This window comes from Schistocerca serialis, chromosome 1, assembly GCF_023864345.2.
Source record: "Schistocerca serialis cubense isolate TAMUIC-IGC-003099 chromosome 1, iqSchSeri2.2, whole genome shotgun sequence".
Classification (NCBI taxonomy): domain Eukaryota; kingdom Metazoa; phylum Arthropoda; class Insecta; order Orthoptera; family Acrididae; genus Schistocerca; species Schistocerca serialis.
The window spans coordinates 678,315,637-678,343,248 of record NC_064638.1 but is presented as its reverse complement, the minus strand read 5'-3'; the positions used below and the strand labels follow the sequence as shown (position 1 = coordinate 678,343,248).

Below are 27,612 nucleotides of genomic sequence, written 5' to 3'. Positions count from 1 at the left end.
GTTTCCAGAAAGGTTTTTCAATGGAAAATGCTATACAGGGTGTTACAAAAAGGCATGGCCAAACTTTCAGGAAACGTTCCTCACACACAAATAAAGAAAAGATGTTATGTGGACAAGTGTCCGGAAACACTTAATTTCCATGTTAGAGCTCATTTTAGTTTCTTCCACCTACGCTCAATGGAGCACGTTATCAGGATTTCATACAGGATACTCTACAAGTGCTGCTAGAACATGTGCCTTTACAAGTACGACACAACATGTGGTTCATGCACGATGGAGCTCCTGCACATTTCAGTCGAAGTGTTCGTACGCTTCTCAACAACAGATTCGGTGACCAATGGATTGGTAGAGGCGGACCAATTCCATGGCCTCCACGCTCTCCTGACCTCAACCCTCTTGACTTTCATTTATGGGGGCATTTGAAAGCTCTTGTCTATGCAATCCCGGTATCAAATGTAGAGACTCTTCGTGCTTGTATTGTGGACGGCTGTGATACAATATGCCATTCTCCAGGGCTGCATCAGCACATCAGGGATTCCATGCGACGGAGGGTGGATGCATGTATCCTCGCTAACGGAGGACATTTTGAACATTTCCTGTAAGAAAGTGTTTGAAGTCACACTGGTACGTTCTGTTGCTGTGTGTTTCCATTCCATGATTAATGTGATTTGAAGAGAAGTAATAAAATGAGCTCTAACATGGAAAGTAAGCGTTTCCGGACGCATGTCCACATAACATATTTCCTTTCTTTGTGTGTGAGGAATGTTTCCTGAAAGTTTGGCCGCACCTTTTTGTAACACCCTGTATATACTTTCACTAATGAGATATTAAATGCTCTGAGTAACCGGAAGTCACCCGTTGGGATTTTTTGTGATCTCTCAAAGGCTTTTGATTGTGTAAATCATGGAATACTTCTAGATAAGTACTGTGGTATGAATGGGTCAGTGCTCAAATGGTTTAAATCATACCTAACTGGAAGAGTGCAGAAAGTTGAAATAAGCAGTTCACATAATATGCAAAAAACTGGTGATTTCTCAAACTGGGGAACAATCAAGAATGGGGTGCCGGAAGGTTCAGTCTTGGGTACTCTTCTTAATATATATTAATGAATAGCCATTCTATATTCACGAAGATGCAAAGCTGGTACTTTTTGCCGATGATACAAGTATAGCTATCACACCCAGCAGACAAGAATTAACTGATGAAATTGTAAATGATGTTTTTCAGAAAATCTTTAAGTGGGTCTCTGCAAATGGGCTCTCATTAAACTTTGACAAAACACAGTATGTACAGTTCCACACAGTAAATGGAATGACACCATTAATAAATATAGACTTCGATCAGAAATCGGTAGCTAACATAGAATATTCCAAATTTCTAGGTGTATGCATTGGTGAGAGGTTGAACTGGAAAAAACACACTGAAGATCTGCTGAAACGTTTGAGTTCAGTTACTTATGCTATTAGGGTCATTGCAAATTTTGGCGATATACATCCCAGTAAATTAGCTTACCACGCCTATTTTCCTTCTCTGCTTTCGTATGGCTTCATATTCTGGGGTAACTCATCATTGAATAAAAGAGTGTTCATTGCACAAAAGCGTTTAATCAGAATAATTTCTGGAGCTCATCCAAGATCATCCTGCAGACACTTATTTAAAGAGCTAGGGATCTTCACTGTAGCCTCACAATATATATATTCACTTATGAAATTTGTTATTAACAATCTGAATGGATTCAAAAGTAATAGCAGTGTACTTGGCTACAACATTAGGAGAAAGGATGATATTCACTACTCAAGGTTAAATCTAACTCTGGCTCAGGAGGGGGTAAATTGTGCTGCCACAAAAGTCTTTGGCCACTTACCCAATAGCATCAAAAGTCTGACAGATAGCAATATAACATTTAAAAGGAAATTAAAAGAATATCTGAATGGCAACTCCTTCTACTCATTAGATGAATTTTTGGATATAGTAGTGGGTAATCCCCCCCCCCCCCCCCCCCCCCCGCCCAAAAAAAAAAAAAAAAAAAAAATTAAGTGTCATGTAATATTTTGTGTAATGTAACATCTTGTATAGATGCTTTTTATTAACCTGAGACGTTCCGCATCATTACGAAGTGTCGTATTCATGATCTGTGGAAAAAGTACTAATCTAATTTAATGTAATGTTGATTCGTTTGTCCTTTGTTCCCATATTTATCCCAGTTCTTTCTTTCTCCCGTGTCTTGATAATCTTGTCCAGTACCAGGTTAAAGAGGAGTGGGGACAACCCATCACCCTGTCTCACCACTCCTGTCCTAATTTGAAAAGGTTCAGGAACTTCTTCCATGAATTTTACTTTTGAGGTTGTGTCTGTTAAAGTCTGCTCAATTAATAAAGTAGTTTTGTTATCTACACCATATTCACAAAGTGTATTGAACAGACTGGCACGATGAACTGAGTCGTATGCTTTCTTGAAATCTACGGAGCTGACTATTGTGCAGTTCGACTGCCAGTGTTGCAGTATCTTCTTCAGGTTCCAGACCTGTTCTGTGCAGGATTGATGTGGGCAGAAGCTTGCCTGATGTTCATCAATCATATGTTCTGTCTGTTGTTCTAATCTCGTGAGAAGAGCATGTGAGAGCACTTTGTAAGTGACTGGTAGGAGTGAAATGCCTTGATAGTTGTTTGGATTGGTCTTTTCACCCTTTTTATGTGGAAGGTGAATAGAAGCAGTTTTCCAATCTGCTGGTATGACTCCACTTTCCCATTTTTTTTGTTATATATAAAGAATATGTAAAGGACAGTACCGTTTCAAAACAATGTACATGCTCATAATGACAAGCCTCATGTGGCTTTTGTACAATTTGATTGGATGATACATTGACTGGCAGTCAATATAGGAAAGACATATACACCAGAACCTAGTGAAAAATTATGGAAAATACGAACACAGTCGCATACATAGGCAGTAACATCCTTATATTTGCATGTGATGGAAAACACTGTACATTAACCCACATGTCTATAGGAAGTAGCCCAATATGTTCATTAACTGTAGACAAGCAAATTGAATAAGTGTAATAAGGTTGAGACTACGAACAATATAGCAGAAAACATCAATGTCATATTAGGTGGCAATTTTGTTGCAAACTGCTGGTATATGTAATTTACCCAGATGTTTATATGGCATGTGGCCTGAGCTCTATGTGTACGTAGAAATGCTAGGCTGTATAAAGATAATCATATGAGGGTGAGTCAAATGAAAACCTTAAATTTTTTAAAAAAATATTATTTATTGTGCAGAAGTGGTACAAAGCTGTATCACTTTTCAACATAATCTCCCCAATGCTCAATCCAAGTCCACCAGCGCTTACAAAGTGCATATATACCTTTAGAAAAAAATTCTTTTGGTATTCCGCGCAACCATTCATGCACCTCGTTCCACACCTCTTCATGAGAACGGAACTTCTTTCCTCCCACTGCGTCTTTGAGGGGTCCAAACATATGAAAATCACTTGGGGCAAGGTCTGGTGAGTATGGTGGATGAGGAAGACACTCAAAATGCAGGTCTGTGATTGTTGCAACTGTTGTGTGTGGGGCCATGCATTGTCGCATTGTCATGTTGCAAAAGGACACCTGCTGACAACCATCCACGTCGCTTTGATTTGATTGCAGGCCGCAGGTGATTTTTTAGGAGATCTGTGTATGATGCACTGGTGTCAATGGTCCCTCTAGGCACGTAATGCTCCAAAATGACGCCTTTTTCATCCCAAAAGAGAGTCAGCATAACCTTCCCTGCTGATGGTTCTGTTAGAAACTTCTTTGGTTTTGGTGATGAGGAATGGCGCCATTCCTTGCTCGCTCTCTTTGTTTCCGGTTGGTGGAAGTGAACCCAGGTTTCTTCCCCAGTAACAATTCTTTCAAGGAAGCCATCACCTTCTCGTTCAAAGTGCCGAAGAAGTTCTTCACAAGCATCAGCACATCATTCTCTCATTTCAGGAGTCAGTTGCCGTGGCACCCATCTTGCAGACACTTTGTGAAACTGGAACACATCATGCACAATGTGGTGTGCTGACCCATGACTAAACTGTAAACGTGCTGCAATGTCATTCACTGTCATTCGGCAGTTTTCCTTCACTATGGCTTCAGCTGTTGCACTGTTCTGTGGAGTCACATCTCGTTGTGCCTGACCTGGACGAGTAGCATCTTCCACTGAAGTCACACCTTTTGTGAACTTCCTACTCCATTTGTAGACTCGCTGGTGTGACAAATATGCATCACTGTACTGAACCTTCATTCGTTGATGAATTTCATTAGGTTTCACGCCTTCTCTACGCAAAAACCGAATAACAGAACACTGTTATTCTCTGGTGCAAATCGCAAGTGGTGCGGCTGTCTTTATACTGATACTGCGACGGTATGTGCGTATCTGCACTATGCTGCCACATACAGGCCATTATGCATGCTGTTTGTAGTATGCTTACCAACTTACAGGATTATGGCGTGAAATTTTGGTTTGTTATTACAAATTTAAGGTTTGCAAATCATCCACGCTCGAGTTAAAACAAAAAACTCAAATGCCCGAAGTATTATATGATTGTGCAATGTCGCACTTGCATTCCTTGTAAGAAGTAACTTGATCTCTGTGGGAATAGTGAGTGTAACAGTAACAGTGCAACAGTGCATCTGTTGTAACGTAAAATGAGACAATCAAGTATCCTGATTTGTATGTGAAATATATATTATTTAGGTGAAAGGGAGTGTATAAGTGATTCAGTATTAGGCACAAATAACAATCATGTATGTAAAAAGTGACATACTTGTGCATGCATATTACAGGAAACAACATATATTAGGCAATATGTTTGTCAGAAGTAGATCAATTATCTAAATTGTAGACAAAATTGTATACTCTCTATCTTTTTTTTTTTTTTTTTTTTTTTTTTTTTTTTTTTTTTTTTTTTTTTTTTTAGAAAAAAAAATGCACCACAAAAGAATTATCTGAATGGGATGGAACTCAGTAGATGTGATGTAAACAAACAAACAAATGATTATGATTTCAATAAACATTGGATGATTTTTTCAAGAGAAAGAACTTCACAAATTGAGGAAATCAATAGCACACTGGTTCACATCTGGCTCTTATGCAAGTAGTTGTTCAGCTTGGCATTGATTGATAAGTTTTTGGATGTCCTCGTGAGGGATATCATGCCAAATTCTATCCAATCAGCATGTTAGATCATCAAAATCCTGAGACTTGGAGGGCCTGCCAATAATGCTCCAAACATTCTCAATTGGGGAGAGATCCGGCTACATTGTTGGATGAGACAGGGTTTGGCAAACATGAAGATAGGCAGTAGGCACTTTTGCTGTGTGCATGCAGACATTATCTTGCTGAAATGTAAGCCCAGGATAGTTTGCCATGAAGGGCACAAAATAGGGCTATAATATTCTCGACATGCTGCTGTGTTGTAAGGGTGCTACAGGCAACAACCAAGTGTGTCCTGCTATAAAAGGAAATGGCACCCCAGATCGCCACTCCTGGATGTTGGGTTGTAAGGCAGTGACAGTTAGTTTGGCATCCATCCCCTGTCCACGGTATCTCCAGACACGTCTCCAGCATGGGCTCGCAGAGACTGAAGTAGAATTGTCTTCAGTGATGAGTACTGCTTTGAACTGAGCACTGATAACCACAGATTCTGTGGACGGTGATGGGATACCAACCTGACTGTTGCCTGCAATATGGCCCAGCAACCAGGGTGGCAGTCTGGGATGCATCTCTTTCCATAGCAGGACCCCTCTGGCTGTCATCCACAGTGCCCTTGCAGAACAGCAGTATGTCAGTGATGTTCTATGCCCTGTTGTGTAGCCCTTCGTGGCAAGCCATCCTGGGTTTACATTTTAGCAAGATAATGGTCATTCTCACACAGCAAGAGTTTCTACTAGATGTTTTTGGGCTTGACAAGCTGTACCTTGGGTAGCAAGGTCGGAGATCTCTTGGCAATGGGCAGGGCTCTCCAACCAGCTCAGGATTTTGACAATCTGGCGTGTCAGTTGGACAGAATTTGGCACAATATCCTTCAGGAGGACATCCAACAACTCTGTCAGTCATTGTCAAATCAAATAATTGTTTGCATTAGAGTCAGAGGTGTACTAAAACATTATCGACGTGTTCAGTTTGTGACACTCTTTCTCTTGTATAAATCATCCAATTTTTCTGAAAATGTATTTGTTTATCTGTACATGTAAATCACATCTACTGATTTCCATCCAATTTTGGTAAATCCTTCATGGTGTGTCATGGTTTATTAATGAATGAATTAGTGAAAAATTTTAAGACTAATGAAAATACTGTGCAGATCATCAGTAAATGTTGTAGTAGCTGACAATTTGTTGTACTTTGCTGATACATGTAATGTTGCCCAATGTTTATATGGAAGTAGACTGAGGTATATGTATCTGCAGTATGCAAGGCTTTACAGAGATACACATAGCATAAACTTCTATTAGATAACTTCATATTAAAATAGCGTAGATCAAATAACTAAGCTACGCACTGCTGTTCATTCAGTTCTATGGGAATAATTGATATAATGGTAACAGCGTAGCAGTGCAGATGGTCATGATTATTAATTGTAATGTAGAAAAGGCAAATTTTTCTGTGGCTAACTATTAGAGAAATGAAACCATGGAAACTGCAGATTGGAATATCGACAATATAGGGAAAAGGATAGATTGCTACTCACAGTAAAGAGACATTGAATTGCAAACCAACACAATGAAAAGATTTTTACGATTTAACTTTTGGACAAAGCCTTCTTCTAAAACACACACACACACACACACACACACACACACACACACACACAACAAGGACACCTCTTACGTACATGACTGCCATCTCTGGTACTCTGGCAGCTCAGACTGGAACGCCATTCTGGTCCAAGCTGCCAGAGCTGGCAGTCATGTATGTGAGGAGTACTTGCTTGTCTGAATGAAAGTTTGTGTATTTTCTTTTCTGAAGAAGGCCTTGGCTGAAAGCTAAATCGGAACAATCTTTTCGTTGTGCCTTTCTGTAACTTAACACGTCATCTTTATTGTGAGTAGCAATCTGTCCTTCTCCTATATCAGAGAAATCATCAGTAGATCATATGTAAAGTGTCCCATAGTCTATAAGAAATATAGAAAGAGTTCTAAGTATAACCATTAAGGTTGATAATATTGCACAATACTATACAACCAGTGTTACAGATGCTGGCAATCTATGATAATTACATAAAAATACAAGAATTGGCTATATAGTAGAAGATATTACACTTCAGTTATATGTTAAGTTGACTAATATCAGTGTAGAATGTAGACAGAGGCAAGAATTTTCTTCATTATGAAAGAGAATATGAAACTTTTAGCAATAATCAACATTGCCAATTTTCATCAGACATGATACATGGCTAATTGCCAGAAGGTATCTTACACCAATTGAATGTGGCGTAGCCTAATGCCTGTGTGACATACAGACTGAGTTGTGGGTTGTTGTTGTTGTGGCGGCGGTGGTGGTGGTGGTGGTGGTGGTGGTGGTCTTCAGTCCAGAGACTGGTTTGATGCAGTTCTCCATGCTGCAAGCCTCTTCACCTCTGAGTAACTACTGCAACCTACATTACCATATTCTGAATATGTTTAATGTATTCATCTCTTGGTCTCCCTCTACAATTTTTACCCTCCATGCTTCCCTCTTATACTAAATTGGTGATCCCTTGATGCCTCAGAATGTGTCCTACCAACCGATCCCTTATTTTAGTCAAGTTGTGCCACAAAGTCTTCTCCTCCCTAATTCTATTCAGTACCTCCTCATTAGTTACATGATCTACCCATCTAGTCTCTAGCATTTTTCTGTGGCACCACTTTCAAAAGCTTCTATTCTCTTCCTATATGAACTATTTATTATCCATGTTTCACTTCCATACATGGCTACTTTCAGAAAAGACTTCCTGACACTTAATTCTATATTGATTTCTCTTCTTCAGAAATACTTTCCTTGCCATTGCAAGCCTACATTTTATATCTTCCCTACTTCGATCATCATCATTTATTTTGCTCCCAAATAGCAAAACTCATCTACTTCTTTAAGTGACTTGTTTCCGAATCTAATTCCCTCAGCATCACCTGATTTGACAACATTCCATTATTCTCATTTTGCTTTTGTTGATGTTCATCTTATATCCTCCTTTCAAGACACTGTCCATTCCATTCAACTGCTCTTCCTTTACTGTCTCGGACAGAATTACAAAGTCATCGGCAAACCCCAAAGTTCTTCCCCATAGATTTTAATTCGTACTCCAAATTCTTCTTTTGTTTCCTTTACTGCTTGCTCATTATACAGATTGAATAATATCGGAGATAGGTTACAACCCTGTCTTACTCCCTTCTCAACCACTGCTTCACTTTCATGCCCATAGACTCTTGTAACTGCCATCTGGTTTCCGTAAAAATTGTAAATAGCCTTTCACTCCCTGTATTTTACCCATGCCACCTTCATAATTTGAAAGAGAGTATTCCAGTCAACATTCTCAAAAGCTTTTCCTAAGTCTACAAATGCTAGAAATGTAGGTTTGACTTTCCTTAATCTATCTTCTAAGATACGTTGTAGGGTCAGTATTGCCTCGCGTGTTCCAACATTACTACGGAATCCAAACTGATCTTCCCTGAGGTCAGCTTCTACCAGTTTTCCATTCGTCTGTAAATAATTCATGTTAGTATTTTCCAGCTGTGACATATTAAACTTATAGTTCGATAATTTTCACACCTGTTGACACCTGCTTTCTTTGGGATTGGAATTATTGTATTCTTCTTGAAGTCTGAGGGTATTTCGCCTGTCTCATACATCTTGATCACCAGATGGTAGAGTTTTGTCATGGCTGGCTTTCCCAAGGCTATCAGTGGTTACAAGGGAATGTTGTTTGCTCCTGGGGCCTTTTCTTGACTTAGGTCTTTCAGTACTCTTCAAATTCTTCACGCAGTATCATATCTCTCATTTCATCTTCATCTACGTCCTCTTCCAGTTCCATAGTATTGCCCTCAAGTACATCACCCTTGTAGAGACCCTCTATATACTCCTTCCACCTTTCTGCTTTCCCTTCTTTGCTTAGGACAGGTTTTCCATATGAACTCTTGATATTCATACAGGTGGTTCTCTTTTCTGCAAAAGTCTCTTTAATTTTCCTTTAGGTAGTATCTATCTTACCCCTAGTGAGACAAGCCTCTACATCCTTACATTTGTCCTCTAGCCATCCCTGCTTAGCCGTTTTGCACTTCCTGTCAATCTCATTTTTGAGACATTTGTATTCCTTTTCACCTGTTTGTTTACTGCATTTTTTATATTTTCTCCTTTCATCAATTAAATTCAATATCTCTTCTGTTACCCAAGAATTTCTACTAGCCTCATCTTTTTACTCATTTGATCCTCTGCTGCCTTCACTATTTCATCTCTCAAAGCTACCCATTCTTCTTGTACTGTATTTCTCTCCCCTGTATTTGTCAGTCGTTCCCTAATGCTCTCTCTGAAACTATCTACAACCTCTGGTTCTTTCAGTTTATCCAGGTCCCATCTCCGTAAAGTCCTGCCTTTTCGCAGTTTCTTCAGTTTTAATCTACAGTTCATAACCAATAGCTTGTGGTAAGAGTCCATATCTGGTTTAAAACCTTGTTCCTAAATCTATGTCTTACCATTATATAATCTGTCGGAAATCTTCCAGTGTCTCCAGGCCTCTTCCATGTATACAGCCTTCTTTCATGATTCTTAAACCAAGTGTTAGCTAATATTAAGTTATGCCCTGTGCAAAATTCTACTAAGTGGCTTCCTCTTTCATTCCGTACCCCCAGTATGTATTCATCTACTACTTTTCCTTAATGCGTTCACTATGCTGTTCACAGTAGCTTATCCGCACTCCTATTTTTTAATTCATTGTTAAACATACTCCTGCATTACCCCTATTTGATTTTGTATTTATAACCATGTATTCACCTGACCAGAAGTCCTGTTCCTCCTGCCACAGAACCTCACTAATTCCCACTATACCTAACTTTAACCTAGCCATTTCCCTTTTTAAATTTTCGAACCTACCTGTCTGATTAAGGAATCTGACATTCCATGCTCTGGTCCATAGAATGCCAGTTTTCTTTCTCGTGATAATGACATCCTTTTGAGTAGTCCCCACCCGGGGATCTGAATGGGCAACTATTTTACCTTCGGAATATTTTACCCAAGAGGATGCCATCATCATTTAACCATACAGTAAAGCTGTGTGCCCTGGGGAAAAATTACGGCTGTAGTTTCCCCCTTGCTTTCAACTGTTTGCAGTACCAGCAGAGCAAGGCCGTTTTGGTTAATGTTACGAGGCCACATCAGTCAATCATCCAGACTGTTGCCCCTGCAACTGCTGAAAAGGTTGCTGCCCCTCTTCGGGAACCATATGTTTGTCTGGCCTCTGAACAGGGTCCCCTCCATTATGGTTGCACCTACTGTGCACCGTATGGGGTAGCCATGTGATCTGAGACGCCTTGTCACAGTTTGCATGGCTCCTCCTGTCGGAGGTTGAGTCCTCCCTTGGGCATGGGTGTGTGTGTTGTCTTTAGTGTAAGTTTGTTTAGGTTAGATCAAGTGGTGTGTAAGCCTAGGGACTGATGACCTCAGCAGTTTGGTCCCATAGTCCTTACCACAAATTTCCAATTACCTATGGTACAACTATCTGTATCACTGCAGCACACAAGCCTCCCCACCAACGGTTGGGTCAATGGTTCATGGGGTGGGGGGGTTAGGTGCCCCACCCCCAAAAAAAAAAAAAAATTACTTAACAAATGTAAGGATACACATAAAGCTCTATGATTAAGAAGTGAACAAATATGAATTAAGGTGACTGTAGTGTGGACTGATTCTGATTATAAAAACTCATCAAAAATGCTGATGAAATAGTTCTGGTTAAACTCTAGCTATTAATTGAGTAAAACATGGCGTATTCATTTGTTGTGACTAGATATTTCCGATTCTCATAATAAGTTCATTTTCCTTCCTTTGGATACATAATGCAAAACTTCCATATTGTGATTCGTACCTTGTCTGGCCAACATACACATTCTGACAGTCATTGCACTTAAACTGATACCGACCAGAATTTTGACCTTATCTTTTTTGGATCCTTACTGTGCCACAAGTGTAATTGTATTGCACTCTCCGTCCTGCAACCTAATTTAATATTGGATTTATAAAAGCAATGCTCTATTTTGTCAGAAACAAGGCCTTTGTATGATACTGCAATATATTTAATGGAAGTCTTACAATCAATAACAAATAAGTTGTCTGCCCCCAGTGGCTGAGTGGTCAGTACGACAGAATGTCAATCCTAAGGGCCCAGGTTTGATTCCTGGCTGGGTCGGAGATTTTCTCTGCTCAGGGATGGGCGTTGTCTTGTCCTAATCATCATCATTTCATCCCCATCGACACGCAAGTCGCTGAAGTGGCATCACATCGAAAGGCTAGCACTCGGCGAACGGTCTACCTGACGGGAGGCCCTAGTCACATGTCATTTACATTTACCAAATAAGTTTATGCTGTTGACATCAGGGGATTGCTTCTGTTTTACCAGTTTGCTATAAATATTGGTGATAACTGTTTCTTTATAATTGTTCCAATGATAATTTGTGTAACACTAGAACAGTGGAAGAGATCAAAATGACACCTGCCATACTTCTTTCTTTAATGTCCTATCCAGCTTTTTTTATTTCATTTATGAAATCATATGAATTTTCCTAATTTTTATCTTATTATAATGCTGTACAGAATTTATAAAACATTTATATTTTCTTGGACATCTTATTCGATATACACCTAAAACAGTGGAAGATGTCAATTTGACAACAACTGTAAATAATTCAACAGTGAAGAGTCAACAATCAGCAGTCGTGCAGAGTTTTTTCTGCTCTTTGTTGCCTCTTGGCACATACACATTCCAGTCTGCCACAGTTTATATTATGTCATTCAGGTAAAATTCTTTGTATATGAAAATCATTTGCTAACATATCTCATCAGTGTTAACTTTTTGAAGAAGAAATGTTTCATCTGGGAAGTCTGACATAGAATTGAAGTAGACATCACTGATGAAGGAGAGGAATTTGTACTAGAGGCAAGTGTGATGAAGAGGAGACCTTGCGAATGAGATGAAATTACTAGAGGAGGATTCAGATGCTGATCTGAGTCGATCCTCACCTCATCCATCACAGCAGCTCAGTTATTGAATGCCTGTACAATGATGATCACTAGGAATGGAACTGAGTGGGATATTGCCCATTTTTCATCTTCTAGACATAGATTGGTTGTGGACATTCTGAAGGAGAGAAGAGATTCTGCTGCTTAAACCTGTCAACGAGTAGACGACTGTCATCAGTGCTTTCTGTCTTATGTCTGCCAATTCTCTTGAGGAAATACACAGAATCAAATGTTCCGAAAGTACTAAAAACAATAACTGTATTTTGTGACTCGAGGAACTGTAAAAAAATGATAACTATTATATATGCCTTGAGTCTGTGCAATAGGTGTCATCATAAGACCTGTGTTCTCGTTTGTGGGGGACTACTTTTTCGAGGACGTTATGCCAAGGGGTAGAGATCAGGAGCTGCTTCTATTTAGCCATTTAGATAAGAAATTGACCCCAACCAAAAGCCTGCCAGCCGATAAATTTGTTCTTGTACCTGAAATTTGGGTAAGTTCCTGGAAAACAGTATTCGTTCTTATCACCCTGGAGAAAATATAACCATTGATGAGCAACTGTTACCAAGCAGAACAACATGTAGGGTCATTCAAACTGAACAAATATGGTCTCAAATTCTAGGTTGCTGCTGATGTAACGACAAAGTATAAATTTGATTCTTTCCTATACCTCAGAAAACAGGACACAAATAGGGAGAAACAAATACTCAGTACATTGTTCTGCATCTAGTGGAGCCATTTCTAAATCAAGGAAGAAACATGATCTGAGAAGCTCAGAGAAAAGAAAACTTCATTATTTAGTGCAATGAACAAGGTCTGCTGTGAAATTCACTACAATACACTCCACCAACATCCTGCACAAGACTGTAACCCAGGCTGTGCAACATGTCACTATACAAATGAAAGAAGAATAAAAATGTCATTATTCTGAGTACACTACATGGCGTAATAGCAATAAGCAATGAAGGAAAGGCGAAACCTGAAACTGTAACATTCTACGATGCAACAAAGTATTGGGGTGACTTGGTGGATCAAATGACCCATAAATGTACTACAAAAGCTGCATGTAGTAGATTGCCAATGCATGTCTTCTGCATTATCTTGGACATCGTGGCAATAAATGCATGAAACATCTACAAAATAGTAATGAACAAGACAATGGAAAGAAAGAAGTCCATACTTCATTTGGGGAGAAAACCCTCAAGAGGAACAAAAGAGCTGAAGCACAACAAATAAAAGAAAAGTATATGCAGCCAAAATTATCTAGAAAGTGGAAGTGCCAAATCAACATCTGCAAAGGTAACAAGACCAATGATAACTGTATAAAGTGTCACAAAGCCAAGTTCAGAAATGTGTGTGTACATCAGAAATCACTGTGCTAAGTGCATCTAGCAGATTCCAATGACTCGAGTAAAAAGTTCAACAAAGCCATGTGTAGAACACCTGAGAGTATAATAAGGGCCATATGTAGCAGTTGTGTCTAGAAAGTTGTACAAGTAGGTAATACATGAAAATCTACAGTAGGGAAAGTTATCAGCTTGAGCTATGAAAAATTGGAAAGATATTCTTTTGTTGATATAAATAAATAATTATTGTATTCATTATCATGTTAAACGATTACTGTTATCACTCACAAGATGGTACCAATTATTACACTGATATAAAGTGCTTGTTTAAGATAAAATGACCCCCTTCAACCATTTTAGGAATGTCAGAAACTTTGCCGTTCTACTGTTAAGGGTCATTAGTTCTTTGTCAATTGCATCCTGTTTTAATAGAAACTATAGGAAATGATGAATCATTGAGTAAAAGTACATCATCCTGTATCACAAGAAATGACATGAGTTTCTATTAATAATTGTATCAGTAAAAGTTTGTTTATGATAAATATCAAATGTATGTTTACCATCTTTTTTCAGTTTTAGATAAGTCCAGAAAATTGTGTTATTCTATACAACATCTAGGGAAAACAGTATTTTTGAATTATAGTGTTAAGCAAAGCAGTGTAATGTTGTAATTCTGCTTCATTACCTTGAAATAATAATAGATTATTGCCAATGTACATTTTGTAATAAACTGCTTTTTGTGTCATATCACTATTCATCAAAAAGAATTTATTTCCCAAGCTATTAACAAAGATATTGGCTAGACTTTCTGCTAGACTTTTCCATTGTGAGACCATCTTTTTGGAAGCAAATTTTACCATTGAATTCAAAATAACTGTATGCCAAAAGAGAGCTCAAGGGGTTCTGTGAGCTTGATAATTTCTCCTGTCTTAAGGTTTTCAGATGCTATTAGCTTTTCCTCAGGGCATACATTCTCTGACAGGTACATTTGTATATAAGTTTGCTGTATCGAAAGAGTGTTGTATTACGTTGTCTCAAACAGTAATAATTATTTTAGAGTAATTTGCAAGCTCATAACTATTTTTTATATTTGCTGTATTATTGAACACAACTGCTTCTTCCTGCTCTTTTTTTTTTTTTTGTATTTATTTATTTTTTTATTTTTATTTAAATATCTCATTCAGTTCATAATTGGGTGAAGTTATGTAATTAACAATGGGACATATTATTTTATCTTTCATGTGTATCTTGATTCTTACCTAAGACATAGTATGCATCATTTCATCATTTTAGCTACTCTTTTTTCCCCTGCCTGTGAGAAGAAAAATAGTGTTTTTCAATTTTTCATTTTACATTTGCATGAAAGATTTTAGTAGGGTCTTTATTAACTTCAATATTATTACTGTTAAAGAAAATGCTTCTGTTTTCCTAATATATTCTTCAACACACATAACTATTGCAGAATTCTCTTTAATCAACTTAGTAATTGTTGTCTTTTTGTCACTTACTTTTTTAATTAGAAATTGAAGTATGTTATTTTTGTTCCTGTAGGAAATGGAGGATTTAAAATTATTATTTAGATGCTTTATAGCAGTTGTAGTGACATTTGTTATTTGAAATTTATTCATTTTGGCACACTGTTGCTATTTTGGTTTCTGCTATAATCTCCTTTAGTACTGCAGGTCTAAGTTGTGACTGAATACTATACTGGAATTCTTTTTCTAAAAGTGACTGCTCTCCCTTGGTAAAAATGATGTCTTTTAAGATTACCACTCTTTCATGACAATGTTTAGTCTGTGGGTTGGCATCATTTACTACTATTAATTCCTTACATAAAATTGCAGTTTTCCTACCATCCCTAGTACGAATTGGTAAAATGTTTCTCTCAATACATTTATCAGTTCTCTGCTTCACAGTACCAAAATGGTCACTAGACAATATACTTTTCAGCCTACATTCTAGTTCCATATCTTCTGCGGTTGACAAGTCTTTACTTTTACACAATTTGCAAATTTGTAGCCTCAACCATGATCATTCAATTTTTACTGTACCAGTATGTACTCTCTTAGATTCATTACATATTTTAATCCTTGGATGCTTCGGTGTTGCTTTTAAATCCAAGCATTTCTTGTTGGAATAAATTCTCTTTTGGTCTTTAGCAATTTCCAGTGAGCCAAGTTTCTTATGATCTCTGTTCGCTTGACTTGGCATGTTTCTGCAGTAACTTGACATGTATTGAATAGGCCTATGACACTAAATGGATGTACTACATTATGCAAAAACTATTATGAATGGAGCTCACAGGGTTTTCTTTCAATTGTAGTGCAGTCCATCCCTTGAACGTATTTTAGTTTGAAATTTGGCAGTCCGCTCGAGCTGACATACCCAGGAGAATGGTGTCTCTTGAGGAAGGGTGTTAACTGTTATTCCTTGTGCAGTAGCCATCAGCAGCGTCTTAGCCAAAGTAGAACTGTCAAGGAGTTCCTTCAAAAATTAAGCTGATTCTTCTTGTATTGTTGATTGCGTTTACTTAAATTTATGGACTGACTTTTTTCAGGTTCATAAACATTTTATTTTTATCTGTTAATACTTTTATGTTGTAATTTCATGTACTGACATGTTCCATGACCTTGGAGATTTGCTCCTCAATTTGGTCCTGCGGAACTTGACGTGTAAATAAATAAAAAATAAATAAAGGAGCCAGCTGTGTGTGGTGTGTGTGTGTGTGTGTGTGTGTGTGTGTGTGTGTGTGTGTGTGTGTGCGCGCGCACACAAGGAAAGGGCACGAATGAGCATATAGGCACACATACAACCCTTGCATGATTTATACTGTCTGTTATGACTATGTTAAAACATTCTGGTCCACCAGTTCTGCAAGCTGCTCCATTACTCTAATACATGGACACGCATGTGCGCACATGTTTAGGATTAGAGTAATGGAGCAGCTTGCAGAGCTGGTGGACCAGAATGTTATAACAAAGTCAGAACAAGTATCATCATTGATTAGTAGCACAGCTAAGACTGTTAGCAATGTACAAGAAATCTTGTGCACCAGGTTTTATTTTTAAATAAGTCTTTCATTAATTTTTAAAGGTGCACCAACATTTATTTACACTGGTTGGTCTAAGCAGGCTACTCAGCAGTTTCCCCCGATGGTGTCCTTGCGATTAGACTTCCAAATGAAATTTACAGTCTTTGACACAGAGAGCTATGCAGTCCCAAAGACACTGAGACAGATGAGGTGCAATCAGTGGAATGACTTTTTCTGTTGCTCTGATTACCTAAGGGTCTTACAGACCATTCAGCAAATGTACAGAGCATCCAAAGTGGTACAGAACATACAAGAACCATTTTACATTCAAAACACACTTTACATGCTATGCTTTTAAGGATAGTAAAATATCGTTCTACTGGGTGCAGGGAAATTGGGTAATATGGGGATCGAGGATATGAGTAAGCTGGCACAGGAGCAAGGGATGCACACAAGGAAAGTTATGTACTAATCTTGGCTGTCCCTCTTGAGTTTTGTTACCTCATTACGGTACATGCCAGTGGGAGAATGTGTGGCTGGAAGTACAAAATCACAAATTAAATCAGGCAAAGCCTACAGTTTTGGGATGGAGAATATCATTCCAGTCACAGAGATGGAAAGAAATGGCTTTAACATGACTGAGAAAAGGCCATTGTCTTCTGGTATGCAGACACCTCCTCTGGTGGGAGGACCCATCAGAGTGCAGTATTTAGAGTATCTCATTATTGGTGTGCCACATCTTAGTTGACTGTATTTTATATACTGACAGGAGGGCAATAACTCTTCTTGATAACAATGTATTCATTGTTTTAAATAACAGTAAACAAGTGTGAAAAAGGTTTTAATGTTTTGTGTATTGTCAGGACTCCTTCACTAATTATTGGATAGGTTATTTTAATGTATCTCAGAGTGGCTGGTTCTTCCTTTTTTATTCAGTGATCAAGCCAACCATGATTTTATGAATCAGTCTTAGAATTTTGACTGTCTATCCATTTCTCTTATAATATATGTTGTTAAAGTGAGACTCGGGTATTTATTTAAGCTCTCTTAATGTCCATTGGACAGAATTGTTACCCATTACTCAACATTTACTTGTGGTCACAGTGGCTGGCTCTTTTCTTGTTTTAATTAGCAGTCAGCCAGCCATGTGATCAGATAACTTTTAGCATTCCTTCAGCTAATTCTCATTTTATTTAGTATTTCATTATGTATTATTGTTTCATTTAAGCATGAGGAAAGGGCACGAATGAGCATATAGGCATACATACAACCTTTACATGATTTTTACTGTCTGTTATTAATGTACTGATAAGCAATCATTGTCTCTGTTATTGCCAGATAGTCTTTCAAGTGAGTCCGTGGGCCATTGTTTCAAGGAGTTTGTTTATGAGGAAAACTTTAATTTCTCTAAGCATTTAATTCTTATTTTTCAAGGGCACTGATAACCAGCTTGTTGAGTACCCATAATTTTAATGCTATATGATCACACTCCCAACCCTCTTCCTTATATTATTTTCTATATACGTGCGTGTGTGCGTTCGTGCATGCATGCATGCATGCATGCATGCATGTGCACACTTGCATACCCAGTGAGGGGAAGCGGAGGGCATCAGCCACTATCCACTTAGACACCCATTGTAAGCTGAACTTGCATCTAGTCTCACCAAACAGATATTCATATCAATTCATTGTCAGTTAGGAGAAAGCTATGATGTGTAAGGGATACTGACTAGTTGCACATATACCCAGAGCTGTTTCTCATAAAAACTTGCAGCCGTTTAATCATTCACTGCAAAACTAGTATGATTTACCCCCTCTCCTGCCCCCACCATTCTGATTCCCCACTCAGATCTTGGGCATCCTGGGTATGCTCCTAATGGTGAAAAAAGAAGAATGACTACAAGTATTACTTGAAACAGCAATAAACTATATGCTTTTAACTTAATTTTTAAGAATGTACTATGTCAAAATTTTCACCTTCAATCAGCCTTGTTAATAATTATCTTTATGAAACAGAATTTTGGGCCAGCATATAAAATTGTGTTTTTCTATCTTCCGTGGCGCGCGCGTGCGTGTGTGTGTGTGTGTGTGTGTGTGTGTGTGTGTGTGTGTGTGTGTGTGTGTGTAAAGGGGGGGGGGAGGTTATTTGGTAGTATAATGTGTTTTAAATGAGTGTGGAATGAGCCAATAGGAAGTTAAGGGGAAATATATGGGGAAAACAGTATGTACGTTTTAGGATATAAAATTATAATACCATTTTCTGATGAATTTTTTTATGAAAAGGAGCAAATGTAATACCTGCTGCTGGCCGGAATGGCCGAGCGGTTCTAGGCGCTGCAGTCTGGAACTGCACGACCGCTACGGTCACGGGTTCAAATCCTGCCTTGGGCATGGATGTGTGTGATGTCCTTAGGTTAGTTAGGTTTAACTAGTTCTAAGTTCTAGGGGACTGATGACATCAGACGTTAAGTCCCATAGTGCTCAGAGCCATTTTTGTAGTTCCTGCATCATATCTACTAGTAGTCAGTTGAAGGTTTACATTATTCTCTATTTTTCATTTTCTTTTTTAGAGACAAAACAATACATTGCTATCAGGCAGTGGATTTTCTAAGCAGAAAGGATTGCAAAATGGGTATGATGTTATTTGCAGCTATGAATTGGCAGATAATGATTTACTAATGAGCACCATTTTGTGCAATGAACACTCCAGATTAATTACGAATGCAGATACAGGAGTCAGTGTAGATGTTTCAAGGACCACAGAGAAACTAGAAGTTGAAATTCTTTGTACAGCAAATACATTGATAAAAGCGCAAAAAACTACCCTAGCTTTCAGAACTGTTAGTTCCTTTCTCATGGTAGATGTAGTAATGGGTTGAGGGATGTTAGAAATGGAGGGCACATCACTCAAATCCTAGGATGAGAAAGCTCCTCCTGCTGTAAGGATGAAGTGAGCCAAAGACTAAGGAAATCAAAGGTAAACTCTGTGGCAGCTTCAGTCTGGAGATAATAAGTCAGAATGAGAAGTAAAGATATATATTAAGAAGAGGAGAAACGAATAGCACAATTAAGAAATGGGAGGAAACGGAAAAGGATGTAGTCTAAATGAGTGAATGAATGGGTGGGACTGTGTGTATAAACTTAAAAGCAGTAGAGTAAATAATTGAAGAAAAGAAGGGGAAAAAAAAGAATGGGTATATGTTATTGGAGTTTGACGAGTATGGTCTCAGGACTTGAGGATAAATTGGAGGGTAAGTACCCATCTTCAGAGTTCAGGATCAGTAGTATGAGGTAGGAGGATCCATATGGGCCATGTGGTTTACCAGGCACTCAACTTACTTGAATCATTCTGTACAGTATCCTCATCAATTGGGTACTGCATGTGTGTCTGTGGTGCATAGCCAGGAAACAGAATCAGTGGCTTCACATGTTGCTCTGCATGTGTTGACAAGGACATACCATTAATAGGCCTGGAGGGTTAAGCACTAATGTAACGGTGCAGGGAAGGGAGGGGGCAGGGATTTTACAGATGGTTGCAGTGTGTGAATAATGGTTTAGAAATAACATATGGTTTGACAAGAATGCTACGAAAGTTGAACAGCATGAGAGAGGGTAAGGTGACAGTGTGTGCTGTGAAAATGGTATCAGTGAGAGGTACTGTCTTTTCCGGGCTTGATTTTGAGGAAGCCATAGGCTAGGTGGACTTATATATATATATATATATATATATATATATATATATATATATATATATATATATAGGGAAACATTCCACGTGGGAAAAATACATCCAAAAACAAAGAAGATGCGACTTACCAAACGAAAGCGCTGGCAGGCCGACAGACACACAAACAAACACAAACATACACACAGAATTCCAGCTTTTGCAACCAACGGCCGCCCCACCAGGAAAGAGGGAAGGAGAGGGAAAGACGAAAAGATGTGGGCCTCAAGGGAGAGGGCAAGGAGCCACCCCAACCCCGAGAGCAGAAAGACCCACCTTAGGGGGGAAAAAAGGACAGGTACACACCTGCACACACACACACACACACACACACACACACACACACACACACACACACACACACACATCCATCCGCAGATACACCATGTGTGGATGGATGTGTGTGTGTGTGTGTGTGTGTGTGTGTGTGTGTGTGTACCTGTCCTTTTGTTCCCCCTAAGGTGGGTCTTTCCGCTCCCGGGGTTGGGGTGGCTCCTTGCCCTCTCCCTTGAGGCCCACAGCCCTTCGTCTTTCCCTCTCCTTCCCTCTTTCCTGGTGGGGCGGCCGTTGGTTGCGAAAGCTTGAATTTTGTGTGTATGTTTGTGTTTGTTTGTGTGTCTTTCGACCTGCCAGCGCTTTCGTTCGGTAAGTCACATCATCTTTGTTTTTTGATAAATTTTTCCCACGTGGAATGTTTCCCTATATATATATATATATATATATATATATATATATATATATATATATATAGTGCTGGCAGGTCGATAGACACACAAACATAGACACAAAATTCAAGCTTTCGCAACCAACGGTTGCTTCATCAGGAAAGAGGGAAGGTGAGGGAAAGATGAAAGGATGTGGGTTTTAAGGGAGAGGGTAAGGAGTCATTCCAATCCCGGGAGCGGAAAGACATACCTCCTAAGGTCCATAAACAGCCCTTTTCAATCTATCCCACTATCCCAGGCATGTTCGATAGGGTTCATATCTGGAGAACATGCTGACCACTCTAGTCGAGTGGTGATGTTATCCTGAAAGAAGTCATTCACAAGATGTGCACGATGGGGGGAGGGGGGGGGGGCGCAAATTGGCGTCCATGAAGACGAATGCCTTACCAGTATGCTGCTGATATGGTTGCACTATGGGTCGGAGGATGACATTCACGTATCTTACAGCCTTTACAGTGCCTTCCGTGACCACCAGCGACATACGTTGACCCCACATAATGCCACCCCGAAACAGTAGGGAACCTCAACATTGCTGTACTTGCTGGACAGTGTGTCTAAGACGTTCAGCCTGACCGGGTTGCCTCGAAACATGTCTCCAACGATTGTCTGGTTGATGGCATATGCGACACTCATTGGTGAAGATAATGTGATGCCAATCCTGAGCGGTCCATTCAGCATGTTGTTGGGCCCATCTGTTCCACGCTGCATGGTGTTGTGGCTGCATAGATGGACCTCACCATGGATGTTGGGAGTGAAGTTGCGCATCATGCAGCCTGTTGCGCACAGTTTGGGTCATTACACGATGTCCTGTGGCTGCACGAAAAGCATTATTCAACATGGTGACGATTCTGTCAGGATTCCTCCGAGCCATAATCCATAGGTAGTGGTCATCCACTGCAGTAGTAGCCCTTGGGCAGCATGTACAAGGCATGTAATTGACAGTCCCTGTCTCTTCTACCTCCTCCATGTCTGAACAACATCGCTTTTTGGTTCGCTCAGAGACACCTGGACATTTCCCTTGTGGAAAGCCTTTCCTGGCACAAAGTAACAATGCGGACGTGATTGAACCCCAGTATTGGCTGTCCAGGCGTTGTTCAACTACAGACAACATGAGCCGTGTACCTCCTTCCTGGTGAACTGACTGGAACTGATCGGCTGTCAGACCCCCTCCGTCTTATAGGCACTGATCATGCATGCTTATTTGCATCTTTCAGCGGATTTAGTGACATCTCTGAACAGTCAAAGGGACTGTGTCTGTGGTACAATATCCACAGTCAACATCTGTCTTCAGGAGTTCTGGGAACCAGGGTGATGCAAAACTATTTTTCATGTGTGTATTTCTGTGAACGCCATTTTGATAATCCCTGATTATATTTTCTGCATATGGTTTCAAGTGGTTTAGCAATAAACAGGATAAAATCTTATAGGCTGTGTTAACTAATGGTATTCCCCTGTAGTTTCTGAAGTCTTCTTTGTCTCCTTTTTTTGTGTATCTGAACCATTAATGATTGTTTCCTTTCTGTTGGTGTGGTCTCTGTTTTCCAGATTGCATGTATCAGTTAAACAAACATCTATGTATTGCTTCCCTTCCATATTTTAGTATCTCAGATGAAGTTCCATCATTTCTAGTTGTCTTGCCATTTTTTAGGTTTTTGGTACTTCCCAATATCTCTTCATATATTGGTTCTGGAATCTGTCCATTATTGGGGCCACTGGTGGAATTTGAAATTGATGATTCTGGATCAGAATAATTCAGTAGATTGTCAAAATGTTCTTTGCATGGTTCAGTAGTCACATTGTCATTCTTATCCTTCATCGCCTTAGATTTTTAGTTAAAACCTCTTTTAATTTTGTTGACTGTGCCATACATTTTGTGAATGCTGTTATTTTTATGATATTCGCGAACATTCTCAATCTATTCTAGGTATTGTTCCTTTTCTGTACAGTTTGTATTGTTAGCTGGCTTTTGTGCCTGCTGATAAATAAGTTCTATTTCAGTATTATTATTTGCTTTTTGCCATTTCCTGCATAACTTCATAACCTTGTGTTCAGGTTCCTGATATTCTTCATCAGACCAAATCATCCTGCCATTTTTTACTATCTGTAGATTATTACTTGTAGCTGTGAGGATGACTTCTTTTATTCTATAAGTGTAAGCTTCTACAGTCATTGTCACAGTCAGTAAAAATTTTTTGGGTTAGTGACTGCATTGTCAGTATGCAAAACTACCGATGTTTCAGTCACTGTTGCAAATGACGTCCTTCAGGGTGTTTTTGTTTACTGCTGAATGAGAAAAATTTGTTTCTTCAATACTTGCAGATGTGGGTGTTACCTAATTCTGATAGGCTGTTAAGGATGAAAGGGAGGGACGTTATAAGTTCTTTATTGATGTTTTTATTGTTTATTTTCATTGGTGGAAACCCGACGTTTTGACTGATGTTAGCATTATTGCTTGTGATTGGTAGAAATTGGCGAATGGAAAACCAGGTGGCAGTTGTGACATGGCGTTGTTTTCCTGCTTTCTAGCGCTGACTGAGGCATGCCAGTACTCTATGTACCTATGGCTGCTGCGGTCTCCCACGTGCCTGTGTGTGTTGCTTCATGTGAGCTGTTGTCCTGTAACACTGTCATTGCTGGCAGCCAAGATGTCGGAGGTCAGTACCCGTCTTCTCTGTTCATGTTGGCAGGTAGTTTTGCACATTGAAATTATGGTCATAAACCCAGAAAAATTTTATTGACTTCATTTATTCTGTTTTGCTCTCTATTCTATTCTCATTACTGATCATTTCATGGTTTTCTCCCGTGCTACTTACAAGGGAACCTCCCCATCGCACCCCCCTCAGATTTAGTTATAAGTTGGCACAGTGGATAGGCTTTGATAAACTGAACACAGATCAATTGAGAAAACAGGAAGAAGTTGTGTGGAACTGTGAAAAAATAAGCAAAATATACAAACTGAGTAGTCCATGGGCCACATAAGCATCAAAATGGACAATGTGAGCTTAGGAGTGCCGTGGTCCCGTGGTAGCGTGAGCAGCTGCAGAACGAGAGGTCCTTGGTTCAAGTCTTCCCTCGACTGAAAATTTTACTTTCTTTATTTTTGCATAGTTATTATCTGTCCGTTCGTTCATTGATATCTCTGTTCACTGTAATAAGTTTAGTGTCTGTGTTTTGCGACCGCATCGCAAAACCGTGAGATTAGTAGACGAAAGGACGTGCTTCTCCAATGGGAACAGAAAACATTTGATCGCAAGGTCATAGGTCAACCGATTCCTCCACAGGAAAACACATCTGATATATTCTATAAGACACTGGTGACGGCATGTGCGTCACATGACAGGAATATGTTGTCGACCCACCTAACTTGTATACTTGGCGAATGGGTAAAAAGATTCTTCTACCTTGCCCGATTTAGGTTTTCTTGTGGATGTGATAATCACTCCCAAAAAAGTGATGAAAACATAAGAGTTTGTCACATAAACTGAAAATAACCAATTAAACCTTTTACTCGATGGAAGATTCGAACCAAGGACCTTTCGTTCCGCAGCTGCTCACGTTACCATGAGACTACGGCGCTCCTGCGTTCTCATTGTCCTTAATGTTGCTTATCTTCCCTTGAACTACTCAGTTTGTATATTTTGCTTATTTTTTCACAGTTCCACAAAACTTCTTCCTGTTTTCTCAATTGATCTGTGTTCAGTTTTTCAAGGCCTATCCACTGTGCCAACTTATAACTAAATCTGAGGGGGGTGCGATGGGGAGGTTCCCTTGTTAGAACCACAAATTGGTTTGAAACTTCAGCTTTGTATTTTAGTATTTCTTCTGTTCCTAATACATTTTCCAGTTCAGATGTGTCAGACGGGGACATAAGCAACTTTTCTTGTCTACAGAAAGTATCATCATTAGACAATAATAAAGAAATATTTAGACAATATTTTCTCTAAATGTACAGAATGGTATTTCTCCCCAGGTGCAAATAAATTGAAGATAATGCCTGCAATAAGTAGAAAGTACCCAGGCAGTAGTGGTGCAACCAATTCCTTCTCTGTCCTTATAAATCAGAGCTTGGGTTCTGTTAGTGACAACTTGATTGTCAAAGAGACATGGAACCCAAATCTTCTCTTTTCTTTTGGAGCTTGTCACATACCAAATAAAAAACTATGAAATGGTGTGAAAAGGAAAGAACATGAGAAATCAGTAGAAAGGATAGGAAATAAGTTATGGATTTTCTGAAAAAAAATTATTAGAAAATGTAGTGCATCTGTTAAGTAATATACATACATGACTCTAGTGTTACCTGTTTTAGAACACTGCTATAGTTAGGAGGCCTGTTGCTATGAGGGTAATGGGTCAGAGTAGCTCATACAAAAGTTTAAAGAAGGAAGTTAAGTGGAAATTGTTGAAAGCAGTGCAAAATATCTCACAATATCTTGTAGGTACATTTAGAGATAGGCATTCATGGTGATTATAGAAAAATTCTGCTGGCTCCATCATCAATCTCATATAGATGCAATGAAAATAGTAGAAATTGGGGAAGCATAGAGCTTTTACAACAACCCTTTTTCTTTTCACTCTAATGGGGCAGAACTTAATAAATGTTGGGATAGAAAGTAATACATGTTGGCATGAAGTCCCCTCCTCCATGTGCTTTACAATGACCTACAGAGTATATATGTAGGTGTAAGGAAAGTTTCCACCTGCATTATTCAGAGAAGCTGATTTTTGGAGGGAGGAAGGGGGCAAGAGGAGGAAACAAATGGTAAATGTCTTTCAGCAACGAATGAACTTTGATGCAGTTTGGGAGTGGCCATTTAAATGGATGGATAGCTGGTTGGTGAACATATGCACGTAAGACCAACAATGATGTTGATAACTGAGTTTACTTTTACCATTTGCCTTAGAATGGAACTGGATATAAATGTGACAAGACTAGAGAAGGATGTGCTGGGAGGATGCATTGGATAGTTCTTACATCTGGGTCTTTCACATGGATTTGGCCCAAGTTGCGAGGGTATGGGAACAGAAGGGTACATAAGGAGGAATTGGTTTATTTTGTTGGTTGTGTAGACAGTACAACCCCATTTTGTGGAAGGATAACATGATTCTGTAGCTTCATATATAATTGAATACGTTGTTGGAGAATGCAGTGCAATAATATGATTCATTTATTAGCTCGAGTCGGAAGCACACACGTAAGATTCTATAAATTTATAGTTTTAGGTAAGGAGAGAGAATGAATTTATACATAAAAAATTAAAATTGAGTAGTCTTTGCCCAGAAATGAGCAACAGGTACATTTTCTTGTACCGTAAACAACTCCAGTCCATTCCAAGAATCATGGCAACATAACAATGACACAGATGTTTTGTTGTCTATGCTTCTCCACATTCACTTGGTGGTGGCCCTTGTAAATATCCCCATTTCATTAGGTTGTTCTCAGATCTGCCAACACCCTTTAGTAATCTGTTCTGTAATCTCCTTGTGGCTCACTGTAAGTTGTGTCTGGCTGGGAGGGATTCTGTTGACTTTAGCCCTTCTTAGAAATAACCTATTTTGGCTGCCCAGTGTTTCTCTGGCTTCCTCGGTTGATGTATTTAGTGCAAATGTTGACTTAACTAGCTTTTCCTAGACCTTGTCCTGGGTCTTCGTGGAGTATGTCCATGCAATGGGTGTAACTCATTTTCTTCGATTTTCTTCCTTTTATCATTTAAGGGAAATTTTTGCTCTATGTCAGGAGAAACAATGCCTGTCTTGCAGAGCATTTTATCAACAAGAGTTGGTTCCAGGCGTCCAGTAATTAGCTGTGCAGTTTCATGTAGGACTATGTCTACTTCTTTCATATGGTTGGATTTATAACACACTGGGCAGACATTCACCAGCCAAGAAACGGTGTACCATAGCAGAAGTATGGGCCACCTGGTGTTGCCCCCCCCCCCCCCCCCCCCCCCCCCCCCCCTCCAGTTACTGCCAACAAGTAATACTATGATAAGCTGATAGTAGTGTTATTATTTTCTGCACTCACACAACCATTGTATATTGAGCCATTCATGGATTAGTCTTGTATCTCATTAAGTTTTATTAATATACCTTGTTCAGTGAGTGGGAGGCAAGTGATGTGTGGCACTTTTGGGTATTGGAGGAGGAGGAGATTAGCGTTTAATGCCCCATCGACAGCAAAGTCACTACAGTCGGAGCACAAGCTCATATTAGGGAAGGATGGGGAATGAAATTGGCCGCGCCCTTTAAAAATTCATGGGAAACCTAAATCAGGGATGGCCGGATGTGGGTTTGAACCGTTTTCCTACCAAATAAAAGTCCAGCGTGCTAACCACTGCAGCACTTCACTTGGTATTTTTGGTTATTGTCAGTGAACTCATCTACTGAAAATTGAGAGTCACCTTAACAACAACCATTAAATCATGAACACTGTATATGTCACAGTCATATTGTTCCTGCAGTTCACTACAGGAACTTGAATTCTGTGGGTCAGTTTCATATCACACAGTTGCGTATCACACATTGCTGATGATGCCCAAGCCTTCTACA

General features: G+C 39.2%; 1 protein-coding gene across 1 annotated transcript in view; it reads left to right on the top strand.

Moving 5' to 3' along the window:
- The window catches only part of LOC126480194 (polyribonucleotide nucleotidyltransferase 1, mitochondrial), a 131,789-nt gene that overhangs the window by 18,596 nt on the left and 85,581 nt on the right, over positions 1-27,612 (top strand). The gene's annotated exons all lie outside the window — the stretch shown is intronic.